The sequence below is a fragment of the Rhinopithecus roxellana genome, chromosome 8 (assembly GCF_007565055.1).
Source record: "Rhinopithecus roxellana isolate Shanxi Qingling chromosome 8, ASM756505v1, whole genome shotgun sequence".
NCBI classification, from domain to species: domain Eukaryota; kingdom Metazoa; phylum Chordata; class Mammalia; order Primates; family Cercopithecidae; genus Rhinopithecus; species Rhinopithecus roxellana.
This window is the reverse complement of record NC_044556.1, coordinates 2,141,594-2,157,939: the sequence shown is the minus strand read 5'-3', so window position 1 is coordinate 2,157,939 and position 16,346 is coordinate 2,141,594. Positions and strand designations below refer to the sequence as shown.

General features: G+C 50.0%; 1 long non-coding RNA gene across 2 annotated transcripts; it reads right to left on the bottom strand.

Moving 5' to 3' along the window:
- Positions 1-782: 782 nt before the first annotated feature.
- On the bottom strand, positions 783-7,416 carry LOC115899205. 2 transcript variants are annotated; one of them, XR_004058904.1, is made up of 3 exons: positions 7,300-7,416; positions 3,914-4,070; positions 783-866 (listed from the first exon to the last, which is right to left on the bottom strand). It is a non-coding gene; the product is annotated as an uncharacterized LOC115899205 (long non-coding RNA). The 2 variants fall into 2 exon arrangements; XR_004058903.1 differs by lacking the exon at positions 7,300-7,416 and adding an exon at positions 4,313-4,445.
- Between the last annotated feature and the right edge of the window lie 8,930 nt (positions 7,417-16,346).

The following is a 16,346-nucleotide window of genomic DNA, read 5'->3' as shown; positions in this document are numbered from 1 at the left end:
CAGGCGTGCAGCATCACAACCGGCTAATTTTTTGTACTTTTAGTACAGACGGGGTTTCACCATGTTGGCCAGGCTGGTCTCGAACTCCTAGCCTCAAGCAGTCCACCTGCATTGGCTTCCCAAAGTGCTGGGATTATAGGCCTGAGCCACCGCGCCTGGCCGATGTGTGTGTGTGTGTGTGTGTGTGTGTGTGTGTGTGTGTGTGTGTGTGTGTATGTTACTATTTTATTCATCATGGTTTTGCATTAATCTTGACTTTTACAAAATATCACAATAAAATAATATTTATGAGTTCAGGACAAAGTTCTTGAGTTCTTTGACACCCCCTGAAATTTTGTTCCCAAGTCAAACATCCACCTTGCCTCATTCCAGCCCTAGAGCTTAATGATATGAGACCATCATCATGCGCAGGAGAGGACTGGATGAGTGACATCTACAGATTCTGCTGCCACATTGGACTCAAGAAAGGCTCAGTTCTACTGCAGTAACAAGCCGGGGGAAAAAATGAGCCAAGCATGGTGGCACACACCTGTAGTCCCAGCTACTTTAAGCCCCAAATCTCAAGAGCTTAAAACATCAGAGGTTTCACTTTTCACTCAGCCAGCATCTGGCATGTTGCCCGTTGCCAAGGCAGAAGAAAAAGAACATGTAGCACGCTCTGCAGCAGCTCTTCAAGCCTCTGCCCAGAAGTGACACGTGTCAAACCTGCTTACATGCCATTGGTCAGAGCAAGTCACGTGGCCACACAAGTGGGTGGAGCAATGCCTTCCTACCTTGTACCTGGAGGGAGAAAGGGCTGGAATATTGCTGAATGGCTCAGTGATCATAGCAGCGTCCCTGGGTGAGGTCCAGAGGCAGGTGGATGTCTGGAGGTAGACAGAGAGGTCCAGGTGGAGACATGTAAGAGGCTTTGGGATATAATTGGTATTGACTTCTTGGAGGGCCTGATCACCCGCTACTGTGGAGGAGACATGGGGGTCAGCTGCCAGGACCCACAGGATGGGATTCCTGCCCCAGTCTCCTCTGAGCCCTCTGGCCCTGGATTTTTTTTTTTTTTTTTTTGAGACAGGATCTCACCAAAGTACAGTGGTGTAACCATATAGTTCACTGCAGCCTCAACCTCCTGGGCTCAAGCAATCCTCCTGCCTCAGCCTCCCGAGTAGCTGAGACCATAGGCATGTGCCATCAGGCCTGGGTAATTTTTAAACATTTTTTGTAGAAACAAGGGTGGGGGCCAGTCTCGCTATGTTGCCTAGCTGGTCTCGAACTCCTGGCCTTAAGTGATCCTCCTGCCTCAGCCTGCCAAAGTGAGCCACTGTGCCTGTCCTTCAGCCTGTATAAAAGTTGTGGTGAAATGCACATGACATGAAATGTTCTGTCTTAACCATTTTAAGTGTACAGTTCAGTTACATTAAGAAAATTCTCAGGCCAGGCGTGGTGGTTCATGCCTGTAATCCCAGCATTTTGGGAGGCCAAAGTGGGCAGATTACTTGAGGTCAAGAGTTCAAGACCAGCCTGACCAATATGGTGAAACCCCGTCTCTCCTAGAAATACAAAAATTTGCCAGGCATGGTGGTGTGCGCCTGTAGTCCCAGCTACTCAGGAGGCTGAGACAGGAGAATCACTTAAACCCAGAAGACGGAGGTTGCAGTGAGCCAAGATCGAGCCACTGCACTCCGGCCTGGGCGACAAAGCAAGACTCCGTCTCAAAAAAAAAAAAAGAAAAGAAAATTCTCAGCCAGGCACAGTGGCTCATACCTGTAATCCCAGCACTTTGGGAGGCCGAGGTGGGCAGATCATCTGAGATTAGGAGTTTGAGACCAGCCTGGTCAACATAGTAAAACCCTGTCTCTACTAAAAATACAGAAATTAGCCAGGAGTGGTTGTGCGCGCCTGTAATCCCGGCTACTTGGGAGGCTGAGGCACGAGAATCGCTTGAATCCGGGAGGCGGAGGTTGCAGTGAGCAGAGATTGTGCCACTGCTCTGCAGCCTGGACAACAGAGTGAGACCCTGTCTCAAAACAAAACAAAAACCAGAAAAAACAAATTCTCATAGTTGCCACCGACACCATCATCCATCTCCAGAACTTTTTCATCTTTCAAAACTAAAAGTGTATCCATAAAACAACTCCCTGTTCCTCCTCCCTCCAGTTCCTGGAAACCACAATTCTACTTTCTGTTTCTATGAATTTGATGAGTTTAGTTACTTCCTGTAAATGTGATTGTACGGATTTGTTCTTTTGTGGCAAGCTTATTTCACTTAGCACCTCAAGGTGCATTCATGTTATATATACTAGAATTTCCTTCTTCTTTAAGGCTGAGTAATATTCCACTGCATAGATAGACCACATTTTGTTTATCCATTCATCTGTCATGGAAACTGGTTGCTTTCAACTTTTGGCTATTGTAACTAATGCTGCTGCGAACATAGGTGTGCAGATGTCTCTTTGAACCTTGCTTTCAATTCGGGTGTATATGCAGAAGTAGAATTGACAGATCATATGACAATTCTATGTTTAATTTTTTTTATCTTTTATTTTTTTGAGATGGAGTCTGGCTCTGTCACCCAGGCTGGAGTGCAGTGGTACGATCTCCACTCACTGCAACCTCCACCTCCCAGGTTCAAGTGATTCTCCTGCCTCGGCCTCCCGAACAGCTGGGACTACAGGCACCCGCCACCACGCCCGGCTAATTTTTGTATTTTTAGTGGAGATGGGGTTTCACCATGTTGGCCAGGCTGGTCTGGAACTCCTGACCTCAAATGATCCACCCACCTCAGCCTCTCAAAGTGCTGGGATTACAAGTGTGAGCCACCAGGCCTAGCCTCTATGTTTAAATTTTTTAGGACTCTCCATACTGTTTTCCACAGTGGCGGCACCATTTTACATTGTCACCACCAGCCCACAACGGTTTCAATTTTAAGGGGTTTTGTTTTGTTTTGTTTGTTTTTATTTTATTTTATTTTATTTTTTTGACAGGGTCTCACTCTGTTGCCCAGGCTGGAGTGCGATGGTACGATCATAGCTCACTGCAGCCTTGACCTTCTGGGATCAAGCGATCCTCTTGCCTTGGCCTCCCAAGTAGCTGGGACTACAGGTGCGTGCCACCATGCTCAGCTAATTTTTAAATATTTTTAGAAATGAAGTCTTCCTTTGTTGCCCAGGCTGGTCTTGAACTCCTGGGCCAAGTGATCCTCTCTCCTTGGCCTCCCAAAGCATTGGGATGACAGTTGTTAGCCACCATTCCTAACCTATTTTCTGTTTTTTGTTTTTGTTTTTGTTTTTCTTTTTTTGATAGTAGGCATCCTAATGGGTGTTAGGTACTATCTCACTGTGGTTTTTATTTGTTTATTCATTTATTTATAGAAATGGAGTCTTGCTATGTTGCCCAGGCTGGTCTCAAACTCCTGGCCTCAAGTGATCCTCCTACCTCGGCCTCCCAAAGTGCTGGAATTACAGGTGTGAACCACCGCACCTGGCCTGTGGTTTTGATTTGCATTTCCCTAATGACTGGTGACTTTGAGCATGTTTTCATAGGCCTATTGGTCATTTGTCTGGCCTGGAATTTTAACGAGTCTGTTTCAAAGGAAGCACAGAGTGTGGGTGTCAATCTTCTTGCCAATGTCAGGGCCGCCTGACCTCGTGGATGGCAGGCAGCCCTTGGGGTGCCCAGAGCTGGACAGAAGTTGGCATGAGAGGCTGTCGTGGGAGTGACAACTCCACTAGGGAAATGCCAGATTGCCACTGAACTTTGTCACTAAGACCCACACCAAAGGCCCCAGAAAGCCCCAGTGACACCTTCACCCCTAGATAGGAGGGTACCGACAGGAAATGCTCTCAGAAAAATGCTTCCTTGTACACTCAAAAATGCCTTTTGCCATCTGCCCAGAGGGGCCCCTCTCCCCCTGACTCACCGTAGCAGTGCGTGGAGGACAATTTTGGCTGCAATGACGTCACGCCCGCTGAGGGGAGTTGATCTGCAAGCCACAAACGTCATTCATTCCTCTCCACCTCCAGGATTTGGAACATCTCCCCGGACCACAGATTTTTCCTTCAATCAACTTGCTTTTCCTTTAAAAAAAAAAAAAAAAAAAAAAAAAACTTAAATGAATTTATTTGGGAAGGAACTTTTATGCCACCACCACAAAAGGAAACCAGGGCCATTTCCATAAGTAGAAAGCAACAGCAAAAGGACCTATATTGGTAGGGATGGGGGTGAAATTAAATTTGCTTCCTGCTGTCGCCTGGTTGAAGCCTCAGAGCTGGGTAGGGAGAGGGAGGTGCCCAGGTGTAAAATGTAATGAGTCGCTCACTCGCAGGACCCTGGGAGCCACAGTCTCACCCTCCCGTGAAGCTCTGGATCAAAGAGACTGCTCTTTTTGTTTTAAAAAAAATTGAAAAGACACAGAAAGGGAAAGAAATAGGCCAGGTGCAGTGGCTCACGTCTGTAATCCCAACAGTTTGGGAGGCAGAGGCGGGAGGATTGCTAGAGCTCAGGAGTCCAAGACCAGCCTGGGCAACACAATGAGACCCCCTGTCTCTATAAAAAAGTAAAGAAAAACAAAGTGGGGAAGGAAATTAAAAACCAAAAGCGACGACTGAAGTGTTTAGAGGTGTCAGAGATACAGCTGTGAAAAACTCAGACTTTTTTTTTTTTTTTTTTGAGACAGGGTTTCGCTCTGTCGCCCAAGCTGGAGAGCAGTGGCGCCGTCTTGGCTCACTGCAACCTCTCTGCCTCCCAGGTTCAAGCAATTGTCCTGCCTCAGCCTCTTGAGTAGCTGGGATTACAGGCATGCACCACCACGCCCGGCTAATTTTTGTATTTTTAGCAGAGACAGGGTTTCACCATGTTGGCCAGACTGGTCTCGAACGCCTGACCTCAAGTAACCCACCTACCTCAGCCTCCCAAAGTGCTGGGATTACAAGCATAAGCCACCATGCCTGGTCTATTTTATTTATGTATTTATTTTATTTTTTTGAGACAGAGTCTCACTGTCACCCTGGCTGCAGTGCAGTGGTGTGATTTCGGCTCACTGCCACCTCTGCTTCCCAGGCTCAAGCGATCCTTCCACCTTTACCTCCCAAGTTGCCGAGACTACAGGTGCACACTACCATGCCCAGCTAATTTTTGGAGTTTTTGTAGAGACGAGGTCTCGATATGTTGCCCAGGCCGGTCTCGAACTGCTAGACTCAAGCAATCTGCCTGCCTCGGTCTCCCAAAGTGCTGGGAATACAGGCATGAGCCACTGCACCCGGCCGTTTTTTTTTTTTTTTTTTTTTTTTTTTTTAATGGAGGTGAGGTTGACATGACATAAAATAGATCCTTTTAAAGTGCATGGTTCAGCGCCGTTTAGTATATTCACTGCATTGAGCAACCATCGCCTCTATCTAGTTCCAGAATGTTTTCAACACCGCAAAAGGAAACCCCGTCCTCATTACTAGTCATTCCTCATTCCTCCTCCCCAGCCCCTGGCAACTACCAATCTGCTTTCTGGCTATGAATTTGCCTGTTCTGGACATTTCATATAAATGGAATTGTGCCCTAGGTGACCTTCTGTGTCTGGTTTCTCTCACTCAGTATCATGTTTTCAAGGTTCATCCACGCTGTAGCCTGGATCAGAGCCTCATTCCTTTATATGGTTGAATTAAAAATCACTTTTTATGGTAATTGTGAACCTTGCTGCCATGAACATGGGTGTACAAGTATCTGTTTGAGGTCAGGCACAGTGGCTCATGCCTGGAATCCCAGCACTTTGGGAGGCTGAGGCAGGCAGATCATTTGAGGTCAGTAGTTTGAGACCAGTCTGACCAACATGGTGCAACCTTGTCTCCACTAAAATACAAAAATTAGCCGGGCATGGTGGTGGGTGCCTGTAATCCCGGCTACTCGGGAGGTTAAGGCAGGAAAATCACTTGAACCCAGGAGGTGGAGGTTGCAATGAGCTCTGAGCTCGCGCCACTGCACTCCAGCCTGGACAAGAGTGAGACTCCGTCTCAAAAAATAAAAATAAACATAAGTAGGCCGGGCGCGGTGGCTCAAGCCTGTAATCCCAGCACTTTGGGAGGCCGAGACGGGTGGATCACGAGGTCAGGAGATCGAGACCATCCTGCCTAACACCGTGAAACCCCATCTCTACTAAAAAATACAAAAAACTAGCCGGGCGAGGTGGCAGGCACCTGTAGTCTCAGCTACTCCGGAGGCTGAGGCAGGAGAATGGCGTAAACCCGGGAGGCGGAGCTTGCAGTGAGCTGAGATCCGGCCACTGCACTCCAGCCTGGGCGATAGAGCGAGACTCCATCTCAAATAAACAAACAAACAAACAAACAAACAAGTATCTGTTTGAGTGTCTGCCTTCAGTTTTCTCAGGTGTATACCCAGGAACAGAATGGCTGGATCACAGGGTCACTCTACACGTAATTTTTTGAGGAGCTGCAAACTTGAAAGAAGTGCAAGGGAGAGCTCCAGCCGAGGGACAGAGCCCTGGGGATGGACGGATTCTCACCAACGCTTTCCCGTCGCTTCTTTCCGGGACTGGCTGGGACCGGCAGCGCCATCCATGGCCCTATTTCTCGGGAACCCACAAACCCACAACAGAAGAGGCCCAGAGGCATGAGGAGGGGTTGACCCGGGTGGGCACCCGGCCTAAATAAGCCCCCTTCCTCCCCTGCCCTTCCCCACCCATCCAAAGTCAAGGGAAGGATTCTGAGACCTCCGTCCTCCCAGTGCCCCCCAGACGCCTGACCCCATCCTTATCGGGACATCGGCACCACCCAGCTCAGACGCCTTTGCAAAAGGGGAAGACACTGAGAGCTGCAAGAAAGTGACAAAAATGCCACCAAGTGTCACACAGCATTCCTAGCTGGGGCTTTTTGTTGGCTCCCACCAGTTCCCCACCCCCACAGCCACCCGCCCCCTCACCCGAGCTGTTCCCCTCCCCCACCCTACTCTCTCCTTTGCTTTCTCTAAAAGCTTCTCCTTAAAACCTTTAAACATTTTAAAATTCTTTTTTAAATATTTGTACAGAGCCTCAGGTTTATAGAATCCATGAAACAATGTAATTCTTGGGACCATGGGTCTATCCATGGTCAGCTTTATTTTACTTACTTATTTACTGAGACAGAGTCTCACTCTGTGGCCCAGGCTGGAGTGCAGTGGTGAGATCATAGCTCACTGCAACCTCAAACTCCCAGGCGCAGGAGATTCTCCCACCTCAGCCCCCTGAATAGCTGGAATTACAGGCACACGCCACAGCTCCTGGCTAATTTTTGCATTTTTTTTTTTGTAGAGACGGGGTTTTACCGTGTTGTCTAGGCTGGTCTCGAACTCCTGGGCTCAAGGGATTCTCCCGCCTCGGCCTCCCAAAGTGCTGAGATCGCAGGCATGAGCCACTCTCCCTGGCCCATTTTATCTTCCTTGATAGAAACTCTTTTCAGAATTCTGTTTTTGCTTTGGTCTCTGATAAAATCACATCTGCATATAACCACAAAACACCACATACCTGCGTTACATGACATTATGTTAAACAGCCATCATTTTGACTGGCCGCAGTGATTCATGCCCGTCTCTACTAAAAATACAAAAAAAAATTGCCTGGGCATGGTGGTGCGCGCCTGTAATCCCAGCTACTTGGGAAGCTGAGGCAGGAGAATGGCTTGAACCCGCGGGGCAGAGGTTGCAGCGAGCCGAGATTGTGCCACTGCACTCCAATCTGTTGACAGAGCAAGAGACTCTGTCTCAAAAAATAAGCCATCATTTTAGGAAACATTTACATGTGGAAACTTCTATGTGTATTGTTCACAATTTATGGGAATAAAGAATTTTACTTTGCAAAACACATATAAATTTAAAAATAAAGAGGAAGGAAGGCACATGCATGAGCCTCCCTGGTCACCAAGAACTGAGACATGACCTTGTTCCCATGCTCCCATGTTTATCTTGCTGATTACCACCACTCCAAATATTCTTTGCCCCTTGTATTCCTTTGCTCAGTTACTTAATTTTTTTTTTTTTTTTTAGACAGAGTCTTGCTCTGTCACCCAGGCTGGAGTGCAGTGGCATGATCACAGCTCACTGCTGCCTCGAATTCCTGGCCTCAAGCCATCCTCCCACTTTAGCCTCCTGAGTAGCTGGGACTACAGGTGCAAGTCACTACGCCTGGCAAATTTCTTTTTTGTATTTTTGGAGAGATAGGGGTCTCACTATGTTGCCCAGGAAGGTCTCAAACTCCTGGATTCAAGTGATCCTCCCACCTTGGCCTCCCCAAGTAGTTGGGATTATAGGCATGAGCCACTGCGCCTGGCCCAGCCTTGTTTATTTTTATTTATTTATTTTTATTTATTTATTATTTCTTTTTTTTTTTTGAGATGGAGTCTCGCTCTGTCGCTCAGGCTGGAGTGCAGTGGCGCGATCTCAGCTCACTGCAAGCTCCGCCTCCCGGATTCACGCCATTCTCCTGCCTCAGCCTCCCGAGTAGCTGGGACTACAGGTGCCCGCCACCATGCCTGGCTAATTTTTTGTATTTTTAGTAGAGACGGAGTTTCACCATGTTAGCCAGGATGGTCTCGATCTCCTGACCTCGTGATCTGCCAGTCTCGGCCTCCCAAAATGCTGGGATTACAGGCGTGAGCCACCACGCCCGGCTATTTTTTTTTTTTTTTTTGAGATGGAGTCTTGCTCTGTCATCCAGGCTGGAGTGCAGTGGTGCAACCTCAGCTCACTGCAACCTCTGCCTCCCAGGTTCAAGTGATTTTCTCACCTCAGCCTCCTAAGTAGCTGGGATTACAGGCGCCCGCCACTACACCTGGCTGATTTTTGTACTTTTAGTAGCAACGGGGTTTCACCATGTTGGCCAGGCTGGTCTTGAACTCCTGACCTCAGGTGATCCGCCCACCTCGGTCTCCCAAAGTGCTGGGATTACAGGAGTGAGCCGTGGAGCCCAGCCACCTTGTTTATTTTTCAAAGTCTTCTTGCATATGTTTGTATCCTGAAACCAAATCTCATTTTATTATCTTTGTGTCTGAGCTTTTTCACAAGGTGGCTTTTTCCTGTGGGACTTTGGAGACTTTTTCTGCTCAAGATTCTACTATGGAAACTGTCACACTGCAATTTAAGACTTTTCTTTCCCCCGACTTCATTCAGAAAGGGGCATGGCTAGGCATGGTGGTGTGTACCTGTAATCCCAGCATTTGGGGAGGCTGAGGTGGGCAGATCACTTGAAGGTCAGGAGATCGAGACCAGCCTGGCCAACATGGTGAAACCCCATCCCTACTAAAATTACAAAAATTAGCTGGATGTGGTGGCGCATGCCTGCAATCCCAGCTTCTAGGGAGGTTGAGGCAGGAGAATTGCTTGAACCCAGGAGGCGGAGGTTGCAGTGAGCCCAGATCGTGCCACTGCACTCTAGTTTGGGCAACAGAGCAAGACTCCATCCCCCCCCAAAAAAACTGCACACCCCTGGAGTTATTTTTTCACAGCTGTATAATATTCCAAGTACTTTATAAAGTTACCACTGAGGAAGTGCTAGGGTTTTATTAATGACTTAATGATCATCATGTTCATAGATTGCTTTGAAGGATTAATGATGCCCTTTTAAACATTTCACCCCTCTCTTCCTCCTTACTGCCCGAAATCTTGGTGATCTCTGGGAGGGGCCAAGACTGGGGACACTTTTGGGCCCAGCTGCCCATGAGGACCCCACTTCTGCTTTGGCCACTTCTGCTCAGCTATCCCCACGGTTGCTTATATACCGTCTATTTATAACCCCACCCCCCCACCCCACGTCACCTGCCCCCTGCCAGGGCAACCAGTGAACTCAGTGCCCATGGGGAAGGGGAAGTGGGTTACTAGGCGCTAGAGTTTGTTTGGGGTTTGGGGGTGCCTCTGCCGCTTCCTGAAGGGCTTCATTTCCTAGAAGCTGAGAACACTGAGCTGACAGATCAACCCCCCTTCCTTCCCGCAGCGAGTCATGGGGCGAAGAGGAAGAAGAAGAACCAGGTGCTAAGACCCCAAGGTGCAAACACACGCACTCCCCCTCAGCCTCGGAGTACGGGGCCTGGCTGCCTCGTCCCTCTGAGCCATCGCAGCCTCTCGCTTCTGCCCTCATTACGTTTGGGCTCCTCCTGGACTTCCCTTCGGCACCAGAGACCCCTGCAGCCCTGACCTCAGGAGACTGAGAGGCCTGGGTGGTCTCTGGGACGGCAGGGCGGGGGCGGGGGAAGGCACACATGTGCAGGACTGGCTCCTCCCCACTCTGCTCCAGGGCCGAGGCCCCAAATAGCTGGACTTCTATATTTAGAAGCTGGCTCAGCAACACCAGGGAACTATAAATACAGCCCAGATCAGTGCAGCCTCCAAAATCCCCAGGCCAGGCTGGGATGGGTAGGGAGCAACGAGTTAGGGAGATGTCAGTGGGGTCAGATGGGGTCTGCAGTGAGGGCCCCCTGAGCCAGGTGCACACTGACGGGCCAGGCTCCAGGGAACCCAGGTGTTCAGCCTGCTGGAGGAGACAAAGAGACCATAGTGGGACCTGCCCCGGGTGGGGGACCAGAGTTGGCCAGCGGGCTTCCCACCCTCTCCCCCGTTCTCTGGGGCTTCCTGGCGCAGGGACAGCTGTCTGGTCTCACAATAGCTGCGCCGCCCTCCTGGAGCCAGCTGCGGGGCTCATCCGCGTGGGGGCTGCCCGGCCCCTTCCTCTGCCATTGTCTCCCAGCCAGGGGGCATCCTGTTATGCCCCCTCCACCCGGAGACCCCATCTGACCCCCCGCCTCAGCCCAGGCTTGTGCGGGTGCTAGGCATGAGCTGGCGGCATAAGAAGCTGGGGAGTGGGGCGTTGGGGGTCTCTTGGTCTCCCTCCCCATTGCAGAGGGCAGCAAAGAGTTCACCCCGCTCTGAGATCAACCTAACCACCTCTCCTGTTGTTTACTGAGGGTCCACACCCAGCTGCACTCTACAATTCGTTCCCTCCAGTCTGGTCCTCACAGGCGCCTGGAGAAGTTCTGACCATTTCACAGATGGGGAAACTGAGGCCCAGAGAGGCCACATCACCTACCTGAGACCACGCAGCCCAAAAAGGAGCTCCGGGTGTAGTGGCTCACGCCTGTAATCCCAGCACTTTGGGAGGCTGAGGAGGCTGGATCACCTGAGGTCAGGAGTTTGAGACCAGCCTGGCCAATATGGTGAAACCCCATCTCTACTAAAAATACAAAAAAATTAGCCTGGTGCGGTGGCAGGTGCCTGTAATCCCAGCTTACCCAGGAGGTTGTGGCAGGAGCATCGCTTGAACCCGGGAGGCGGAGGTTGCGGTGAGCCGAGATGGCGCCACTGCACTCCAGCCTGGGCAACAAGAGCGAAACTCCGTCTCAAAAAAAAAAAAAGGAAAAAAAGTTAGCCAGGCATGGCAGCATGTGCCTGTAGTCCCAGCTACTTGGGAGGCTGAGGTGGGAGGGTGGCATGAGCCCAGAAGGTGCAGGCTGCCTCAAGCCGTAATTGTGCCACTGCGTTCCAGCCTGGGCAACAGAGGCCCTGTCTCTAAAATAATAATAATAAATTAGGCCAGGCACGGTGGCACACGCCTGTAATCCCAACAATTTGGGAGGCCGAGGCAGTCGGATCACCTGAGGTCGGGAGTTCGAGACCAGCCTGACCAACATGGAGAAATCCCATCTCTACTAAAAATACAAAAAAAAAAAAAAAAAAATTAGCCCAGTACGGTGGCAGGCGCCTATAATCCCAGCTTACTCAGGAGGTTGAGGCAGAAGAATTGCTTGAACCCGGGAGGTGGAGGTTGTGGTGAGCCAAGATTGCGCCATTGGACTCTAGCCTGGGCAACAAGAGCAAAACTCAGTCTCAAAAAAAAATTATACTAATATAATTATAATAATTATATTATAAATTAAAATAATTAAAATATAATAATTATATAATAATTATATTATTATTATTATTATTGGTTGGATAATCTTAGGTTGCTTCTTTTTTTTGTTTTGTTTTTAGTTGGAGTCTTGCTCTGTTGCCCAGGCTGGAGTGCAGTGGCGCGCTCTCACGATCTCAGCTCACTGCAATCTGTCTCCTGTGCTCAAGCAATTCTCCTGCCTCGGCCACCCAAGCAGCTGGGATTACAGGCAATCTTGGGTTACTTCTGAGCTGAGCAACCTGGGGCCAGTGGCCCGAAACCCCCAGGTGCCAGTTCCCCTTTTGACAGATGAGGACCATGTTCCCATCCCCCATCATTGCAGAACAAAAGTCATAAGGTTGTCCAGAAGCTGCAAAATAGGTCAGCCGGACTGAGACTTCAGGACAAAGAGAAGGTGGAGAAATATAGGCAGACACCCCGGCAGGGACTAGATCAGCAAGGCTGAAGGAGGCTTCCCTTAGCTGGGCGGCAGTGGAGTGGCAGGAGTACTAATTTGCATGGTTTACCATATGGGGCTCCACTCAGTACAGGCTCTGTGCTCCTGCTCTGCAGAGAACAAGACAAAAGTCACTCAAGGGGCTGAGAGCCTAATGCGGCTCGAGGGTAGATGGTTGCAAGGGAAGAAGGGAGAGGGTGAGAAGTACTGGAGAGACTCAAGAAAGCCTCTGGGCATGGTGACTCATGCCTGTAATCCCAGCGCTTTGGGAGGCTGAGGCGCGTGGATCATTTGAGGTCAGGAGTTCGAGACCAGCCTGGCCAACATGATGAAACTACTAAAAATACAAAAAACTATCCAGGCATGGTGGTACATGCCTGTAACCCCAGCTACTTGGGAGGCTGAGGCAGGAGAATCGCTTGAACCTGGAAGGCGGAGGCTGCAGTGAGCCAAGATCGTGCCACTGCACTCCAGCCTGGGCTACAGAGCAAGACCCTGTCTCAAAAAATAATAATAGGCCGGGCACGGTGGCTCACGCCTGTAATCCCAGCACTTTGGGAGGCCGAGATGGGCGGATCACGAGGTCAGGAGATTGAGACCATCCTGGCTAATACGGTGAAACCCCGTCTCTACTAAAAAATACAAAAAACTAGCCGGGCTAGGTGGCGGGCGCCTGTAGTCCCAGCTACTCGGGAGGCTGAGGCAGAAGAATGGCGTAAACCCGGGGGGCGGAGCTTGCAGTGAGCTGAGATCTGGCCACTGCACCCCAGCCTGGGCGAGAGAGTGAGACTCCGTCTCCAAAAATAATAATAATAATAATAATAATAATAATAATAATAATAAATAAAAATTTAAAAATGAGGACCTGGTTGTGCTCAACTGTAATCCCAGCTACTCGGGAGGCTGAGGTGGGAGGATCACTGGAGCCCAGCAGTTTGAGGCTGGAGTGAGCTATGATTATGCCATTGCACTCCAGCCTGGGCAACAGCTGTGACTCTGTCTCTAACATAAAGTACAATAAAATAAAATAATGTCAATGATCTCTATGAAGGGGTGTAGGGACAACCCCTGGCATCAGGAAGCGCCTCCTGCCTCCCTGAGATTCTGCAGACGCCAGCTGTCTGACCTACCCGTCTGACCTGCAGAGAAGGGACGTTGAGCCCTGGGGTTCTAGCTGGAGTTTCTGGCTTTCTGAGTAAAAAAAGGCAAAATCCCTCCAGAGCTGGTCTGGCCTCTCTCCTTCCAGCTTCTGCTGATGTTCATTCCCCTCCCCCACAGCCTGAGGCCACCCCCACAGGAGCCCGGGACAGGAAGGGGTAAATTCTTTTTTTTTTTTTTTGAGGAGGAGTCTCGCTCTGTCGCCCGGTCTGGAGTGCAGTGGCCAGATCTCAGCTCACTGCAAGCTCCGCCTCCCGGGTTTACGCCATTCTCCTGCCTCAGCCTCCCGAGTAGCTGGGACTACAGGCGCCCGCCACCTCACCCGGCTAGTTTTTTTTTTCGTATTTTTAGTAGAGACGGGGTTTCACCGTGTTAGCCAGGATGGTCTCGATCTCCTGACCTCGTGATCCGCCCGTCTCGGCCTCCCAAAGTGCTGGGATTACAGGCTTGAGCCACCGCGCCCGGCCAGGAAGGGGTAAATTCTAGGACTGGAGATGTTTGGTTACTCCCAGGACAATAGTTCTCTGACTTCAGTCATTAGTGACTTTTTTTTTCCCCATTGCTGCAATCTCCCCCTTTGAACAATTGAACTATATTTTCCTTAGCATTCATCACTTCTGCATCTTGAATTTATTCATGTAACAAGGAGACTTGATTTCGGCATCCTCATTGAAAATCCCTCCTCATTGCCCCAAATAGTAGGGAAACCTAAAAATAAATATGAATATAAGGAACAGAAAACCGAGTCCTTGAATTCTGGCTGGACACAGACGCCTGCTAAGCCTCAGGGCCACGGAGGCCCAAAGACATGTTAGCGCCCATAGAGACTCTCTCCTGGGCTCATCACAGGGACTCCGGGGCTGGGCTGCCCGCCTGTGGATCTTCTCAGCTGGGTCAGTCATTTGTGCCTCAGTTTCCTCCTCTGTCAAATGGGAATGACATCATTGCAGATGTTTTGAGGAGTAAATGAGTTAAAATAGATGTAAAACAACAACAACAACAAAACTTATGACCAGGTCTGGTGCAGACTAAGTGCTCTGTAAATAATAGCATTTTCGGCCGGGCGCGGTGGCTCAAGCCTGTAATCCCAGCACTTTGGGAGGCCGAGACGGGCGGATCATGAGGTCAGGAGATCGAGACCATCCTGGCTAACACAGTGAAACCCCATCTCTACTAAAAAAAAATACAAAAAACTAGCCGGGCGAGGTGGCGGGCGCCTGTAGTCCCAGCTACTCGGGAGGCTGAGGCAGGAGAATGGCATAAACCCGGGAGGCAGAGCTTGCAGTGAGCTGAGATCTGGCCACTGTGCTCCAGCCTGGGCGACAGAGCGAGACTCCATCTCCAAAAAAAAAAAAAAAAAAATAGCATTTTCTTGGCAGCATAGCAAGACCTCGTCTCAAAAAAAAAAAAAAAAAAAAAAAAACTTAAGAAAAAAACTAGCCAGGCATGATGGTGCACAGCTGTAGTCCCAGCTCCTCAGGAGGCTGAGGCAGGAGGATCCTTTGAGCCCTGGAGTTTGAGGCTGCAGTGAGCTGTGATAGTCCCACTGCACTCCAGCCTGGGTGACAGAGTAAGATCTCTTAAAAAATATATAACGTTTGTTTGTTTTTAGACATTTTCGCTCTTGTTGCCCAGGCTGGAGTGCAAGGGCAGGATCTCGGCTCACCACAACCTCCGCCTCCTGGGTTCTATCAATCCTCCTGCCTCAGCCTCCCGAGTAGCTGGGATTACAGGCATACACCACCACACCCGGCTAATTTTGTATTTTTAATAGAGACGGGGTTTCTCCATGTTGGTCGGGCTGGTCTCGAACTCCTGTCCTCAGGTGATCCGCCCACCTCAGCCTCCCAAAGTGCTGGGATTACAGGCGTGAGCCGCCACACCCAGCCAAAAAATAACATTTAAAAAAATTATTAGGTAGCTCGCGAGACAAGCTAATCATGTGATTTATCCAAAAAGGAAAGAACCTGCCTATCACATGATTCTCTGTTGATTAACGAAGTGCCCAGGGGCCTCTGAAATATAAGTTTCCCACAGGGGAAACTGACTTAGAAAGACCAGAAAGATCCGGGTGGGGGGGGGTCTGCTCTGTGCAGTGAAGCTTCTCTTCTTGGCGCTGCCTGGCATGGGAAGGGCCCTTCTTCCTTCCTGGTCTCCTCTGTGGACACTGTAATGCCTCAGTTTTCTTTCTTTCTGTCTTTTTGTTTTTGACACAGGATCTCACTCTATCACCCAAGCTGGAGTGCAGTGGCACCATCACAGCTCAAACTCCCCAGCTCAGGTGATCCTCCCTGCCGCAGCCTCCTGAGTAGTAGTAGCTGGGACCACAGATGTCTGCCACCAGCCTGGATAATTTTTTTTTTTTTTTTGTAGAAACAGAGTTTCGCCATGTTGCCCAGGCTGGTCTCAAACTCCTGAGCTCAAGCGATCCTCCTGCCTCGGCCTCCCAGAGTGCTGGGATCACAGGTGTGAGCCTCTGCACCTGGCCTGTTTCTTCATCTGGGAAATGGCAGGGGAAGGTTCTGCCAGCTGAGACACTGGCTCTGCCAACTCTGGTATGCCAAAGCGCTGGGCACAGGGCGAGCCCCACCAGCTTGGGCGCCCAGAGCTATTTCTGACAAGGCCCCTTTGCGCCTGCCCAGGGAAGAGCCAAGTGGCCCCAGGCTTGGGGCCTGCCGCCCAACCCGGCTGCCACACCTTCCCCTCCAGAGCAGCCAGCCCGAACACAGAGGCCAGAGGGTTCGTCAGAGCCACATGGTGGAAACTCCAGCGGAGGGTTTTTGAAGGCAGGTTGCACTTCATTCTTGCTGAGGGAGTGCAGTGTGTGTGTGTGTGTGTGTG